This window comes from Panthera tigris, chromosome C2 (genome assembly GCF_018350195.1).
Source record: "Panthera tigris isolate Pti1 chromosome C2, P.tigris_Pti1_mat1.1, whole genome shotgun sequence".
In the NCBI taxonomy this organism is placed as follows: domain Eukaryota; kingdom Metazoa; phylum Chordata; class Mammalia; order Carnivora; family Felidae; genus Panthera; species Panthera tigris.
Window position 1 is genome coordinate 115,518,245 of NC_056668.1, and position 5,718 is coordinate 115,523,962.

General features: G+C 54.6%; 1 long non-coding RNA gene across 1 annotated transcript; it reads left to right on the forward strand.

Moving 5' to 3' along the window:
- Positions 1–293: 293 nt before the first annotated feature.
- On the forward strand, positions 294–2,022 carry LOC122242054. The gene is made up of 2 exons (XR_006222213.1): positions 294–422; positions 908–2,022. It is a non-coding gene; the product is annotated as an uncharacterized LOC122242054 (long non-coding RNA).
- Positions 2,023–5,718: the final 3,696 nt, after the last annotated feature.

The window sequence follows — 5,718 nt, forward strand, 5'->3', positions numbered from 1 at the left end:
CCCACATGAACAAATATTGGCGCTTCCACCAAGAATCCCCAAAACCAGTTACAAAGTGAAGAGCTCAAACCTACAAAAATGTGGACCCAGAGGGCAGACGGGACCACAAGAAGGTGCGAAGTTGGTAACTATGCTTTGAGAAACCGAAATATAGCCTGAATTATAGCTTGAGCTTTCTTTGCAATATTTACCATCTAATAATTAATGACGCCCACGCCGGGCGCCTTGTTGCCAGGACTGGGGTTCGGGCCACCGGGAGCCCCTGACGTCAGCGGCAGCGCGGCCTGCGTCAGGTCCCCCGAGCAGCCCCGAAGGTGGCCCCGACCGACCTACCGAGGCCTTGGGGGCTTCGGGGAGGGAGCCCCGGGCAGGGCTGGATGATATCCCAGAAGGGGCGAAAGCGGCTTTCCTCAAGCCAGCCAGTAAGTCACGTCGCATTTAGAACTTCAGGGTTCACGGCTCCAGGGTACTCGCAGGTACCCCAGAGTTGCGACCGGGTCCGGAGGCCCAAACCCAGGTGTAGGCTCCCGGGGCTAGACGAGGGTGGAGGCTGTAGAGAAGGGGGCCAAAGAAACTCGGAGCAAGTCTGTAAGCGGCAAGTGCTTCCTTCCTTCCACTCTTACAAGCATCAGCATTGTAGTAATCCCACCGACTCCCAAAAGTGGACCTTAAAATGAAATAGATCCACCGTTTCCACCTCAACTTGACACAACTCGGAAGTTGGTGGTCCCGGGCAGTGTCTCGCCCTTGCACCAGTAACTGGTGATCGCAGACTGGGTAGGAGGGTGCTGGGACCCGCCACTGGGGGAAAATGAACTCGATCTCTCAGTTAACTGGCCACAATCTTTCCTTTCTCCATCCTCTACCAACCTTTCCCTTCTTTCTCCATTCTCTTCTTAACTCTTAGACCATTTCTGCAACCTTCTCAAGCCTGCGGGGTTCTCAAGATTCTGGAAAGGTGTGATTTTTCCAAAGGGGGCCAGGACGTCTATCGTCTCGAAAAGTGTTCAACCGGCTCAGTTGCCCTTGTCCTAAGGGTCGGGAACCAGAATTTGGCGAGCCGTCGGCCTGTGCGTGGGGACGCTATCTACAAAACCCATTGTGGAGCAAGTCCTGTAGCTCTCATAGGCCCTGTCTGTATTTCTTCAACGTAGGCTCTTGGAGAATGACCTCTCTCCCCTAGATTCCTTATTTTTAACCTATCTTTTTTCCCCATGATAGTAAGTGCCTTTCTCGTTTAATTTTCCATCTTTTCATCTACACTCAGAGGACACCGAGGAATGGAGACAGAGCCTCTCTAAGCAAAGATAGGAGGCCAAAAACTGTTCCGTGTACGTTTTCCCCTGGATTAAATCCGCATCCCAGGAACCGCCCCTGCGTAGACCCAGCAAAACCCAACGGCAGAACCCAGCACTCAGGTGCATAAAACGTATGCGTCTGCCTCTGCGATACTCTCCCCAGGACAGCAACGTGAAAAAGCCAGCGGTTAGAGGGTTGCCAGGTACAGAGCCAGAACACCGTTTCGCTTCGCCCTCCCCCTTCCACTCTTAGAGTGGCTGGAAACTTCGACAGGAGAGAATTTCTCCCCCCTTTCCAACTGACAACAGCGGGCTCTGCTATTGGGGGAAAGAAAAGAAAAGCATTTTCTGGCGGTACTCTTTTTTTTTTTTTTTTTTAAGTTCGAGCTTTAATGTGAACTTAGATATAATGACACCTTCCCGAATCAGTCAATAAATACCGCGGGAGCCGCCGCACCCTGCAAGTGGCCGCAGCAAAGTCCCCAACCTCTGCCCCATCCGTGCGGCCGCTGCGCTCCAGGCCAGGGTGCTGGTGGCCAGCCTGCCTTCCCTTTCCGGGCTCCAACGTCTGGAGATAAATCGAACCAAATCAAATCGAGGGACGCGTCAACTTTGAAACGGCTTTAAAATCTGTGACTCCCTCCTCTGTGTGTGCCCCACTGCCTGGCAGATATAAATTGTCATACTCAAGTATCTCCACCGAGTAAAACAGCATCTCAAAATATACGAATCTCAAAAAAGGATTATTGCCCTAACTGCGCCGCTGCCTTCACAGTCTTGTTTAGTATTAGGATTTAACACAACAGAATTTATTAGAACGAATGATTAGCTTTATTTATAAGCATTTCGTCCAAGTGGTGACTTGGGAGATTTCAGGAATTATTCAGAGAAGGCTTTTTGGTTTTGTTTTGTTTATTTTTTAAGGAGCGAGGAATGTGTCTTTTACCCGGTGTCCTCCACTGCCCTTTTCAGGCAGCGATTGGCCCTCCTGACATTTGGTTAAGCCTCGGGACTTAAAAAGATCATTTCCTCGTACACTAATTTGAGCAAAATCTGGATTCAGAGTGTGGGTTTACACGCCCAGCTCGAATGTCTAATGTATCAAATCCTCGTTAACGAACGGCCCGCTCCGTGGCCGTGTCAGCCAAAGGTCAGTCCCGTGCAACAGGGCAGCACGGTTCAAAAGCACTCTTCCAGAGCCCTGCCTACCCCTCCCCCCCAAAATCCATCTTTCACGTTTCAATAATAGAGCACACGGAGTTCCAGCGAGAAACACCAAGGCTGCTTTTCTTTCTTTCCTTCTTTCTTCACATTAGTGACATGTAAACGATGGGTCCTAGGGCAACTACTGAAAAATTAAGTTTATTTTTTTTTTCCAGGGGAAGGGAGTGGAGTTAGTGGACAAGGTAATTGTCGAAATGTCCTCAAGAGGCACGTATATTTGAGAAGCGTGACTTAGAAATCTTCACTTAAAATAATAACAACAACAACGACAAGGACTTCACAGCATTCGAATGAAACCTCTGAGTAAACTTTGTTGGAGACCTTAGGGATTAGAAACTGCTTTAGGGAAGGGACAGTTTCCCTCCCCCATACTCCCCCAACACACTCACTCACTCTCTCTCTCTCTCTCTCTCTCTCTCTCTCCTCTCGCTCTCGCTCTCTCTCTTTAGAGACCAGCAGAAAGCTTATTCTTAAAAGGTAGCTTTTGGTGTCCAGAGGGACAAAGAGGATCCAGGGGAGCGAGGCTGGACCCTTTTCGCTCCCGCCTCACTGGGGAGCCCCGCGACATTTCTCACTACCTTGAGGTCCTAGGCGTTCATACACACCAGCCGCAGAGGCCGGATTCGCGCGGCTGCTCCAAACCAGCCCAACTTCTCAGCGCGCGCCTCGGGCCACGCGCGTGCACGAAGTCGCGGGCCCAGTCCGCTAGGAAGGTGGCAGGGCGGGGTGGGGGAAGAACGCGACTTACCAAGTCTGGGGTCTAGGTTTCGGGCAAGGTTGGCAGCAGACAGAAGCCGGGCAGATAGTCCTACCGGAGACGGGCAATATGGGCAGGGACTAAGGCGCGAGTGGGGGGGTGGGGGGGGTGGGGAGGAAAGCGCCTGTCTGGTTTGGGGTCCATCTTGGCCCCGGCCAGCTCCCCCGCCGTCGCCTCCGCAGACTAAACTCGGACTGACCCGGGGAGGCCACAGAGCCTGCCTCGCCTCCATCAGGCCAGAGCCTCTGGGCCTCTGGCGCCGACCCCGAGGCGCCGTGGGGGGGGGGGGGGGGGGGGGGGGGGGGGGAGAGAAGCGTCCCCACTCTCTGGCCGGGGAGGAAGCAACCAAGTCGCAGGCACGGATGCTGGCGGCCAAGCTGAGCAGCCGGGCAAGTCCGTCGCGTCCGGCCGCTGGCTTGCAGACCCCGGCCCGCTCCCGCCTACGCCCCTCCCTTTCGTCAAGCCCCTCGCCAAATGAAAAGGGTTCTTTGGGCTTTGGCCTTTTGGGGAGGAACGCAGGAACCCACGCTGGGTTTGAGCTTTCTGCTCAGAGTGTGCCCGACACAGGTCTTCATCATTAGCATGGAGTCCGTGGAATCGCCCTCCCCATAACACGTTTAAACACAAAAGGACCCAAATCGCGAAGGGTTTCCTGTGAGGTGGCTCTTGTGGCCGGGGTTCAGTGGATCAAGGGATTTTGCACCCGGGACTAAACGTTGGACGGACGCTCTGGCCTCCGGGGACCTCAGACAAGAGAACCCCTTGCTCCAGCCCGTTCCGCCAAGTCCCTGGGTGTGGGAGTGAGGGGCTTCTGCCAGGCTTCTGTGGATCCAGGTCCGTGCGGCTCTTCTCAAACCATCTTTGTATTATCGAACTCTGAGACCTAAAGGCTGGCAAAGAGAAAAGGCCTCGTCCTGGCAGGAACGTTTCCAAAACCCCTCTCGGCTGCACCCTTCAGCGGAAGACTTGGCGACTGGTGACTATCAGATGGAATGATGCTACGGCCCCCCATCAGAACTGGTAGGGTGAAGCTGGCCCTCAGTAAGACTGCAGTGGCACAAGGCCTCTCCTGTTGGCAGTGGAGGAAGCAAGAGGGATGGGTGTCATGGAATGGGTCCACCCGTTCAGTTAAAAGTAAAATCCAGAAGAGGATTAGAACCTGTGGCAGCCATTATCTGATGCCATGGGACCTAGGATTTTGACCAACACACTCAAAGACAGGACTCTATAGGCGTCTGAGAATAGAATGATCCAAGGGCCTTCCACCACCCCTCCCCTTTGTTTAAAAGCGTTGGTCACTCCACCAGACAGGTTATTCACTCGCTCTGGAACTGTCAGCACATTGGCCACAAAATGTCATGCACCGTGCAGAACCCCAAGAACGTCACCAGCGCCTGAACTCCGGATGCCTCTCGGCAAACCCTACACTTTCCAGGTCTCTCAGCCAGGGCAGTTCCTCCACCAGTCATCACGTAAGCACGTTTGAGCTTAACAGAACTACATCAGCTCGTAGGCAAGCGAGCTGACGAGCATTATTTGGGAAGGGTCAAGTGAAAACCTTAGAGCGAGCTGCTGCTAAGCCCCTAAATGGGTAACTAGGGCTAGGGCACAGAAGGAGGAAGAGGGACCAGGAGAGAGAAAGGAAAGGGGGAGAGAGACAGACGGGGAGACATTCAGGCCTATATCTGGGCAAAGAAGTGGGCACTAGGAAACCCCTACTGCCTGTTCCCCCCTCCCGCCATCTCAGGCTTGGGTTCTGTCTATGAGCAGAGGGGAGAGTGCCTCGTCTAGGAGCTAAGGGATGAGAAGAGCCAGGATGCCAGCTTCCGGTTTGGGCGGGGACGGGAGGTGGAGGAATCCTCAGCGGACTTGGCTCTCGGCTGGGGCTCTCGCACCTCGCAGGCCCTCGGGGTAAGGGAGACTGCCTGGCCGGCTCAGCTTTCGGTTCTTTCTAAGTTGTGCGAGCTTAGGCTCGAGTCTACTCTGTCTGCCTGGCTTTGTGAACTCACTTAAACCAGCGCGGCTTGAAAACAAACACGTGCAGCTTCCTCGCCGCACTATTTTGGCAGCCCGGCCGGCGGCTTTCACAGGCCTGAGCCTCTGAGAGGTTCCCTCCGCAGCCCGCGTGGGCAAAGGCGCCTGCTGCATATTCATCAGCACGTGGAACCGCGGGCCGCGGGCCGCGCATGCGCACTGCGTTCCCAGACGCAGCCCCAGCCCGCGGCAGCGACTTGGAAAGCGCCCCGCTGGCCTGCAGGGTGGCGCAAAGGGCCCCTCAAAAGCTGACCGCCTGGCCTTTGGTGGTGGTGCTGTGGGGAAGTCTTGCTGTTCCGCACCCTCCACCCGCGACGCACACGTCCACCCCCCAACCCCTGTGTTTATATATTTTCAGGAAATTCTCTAGGACAAAAATCTCCCTTGACACATAGACTCACCCAC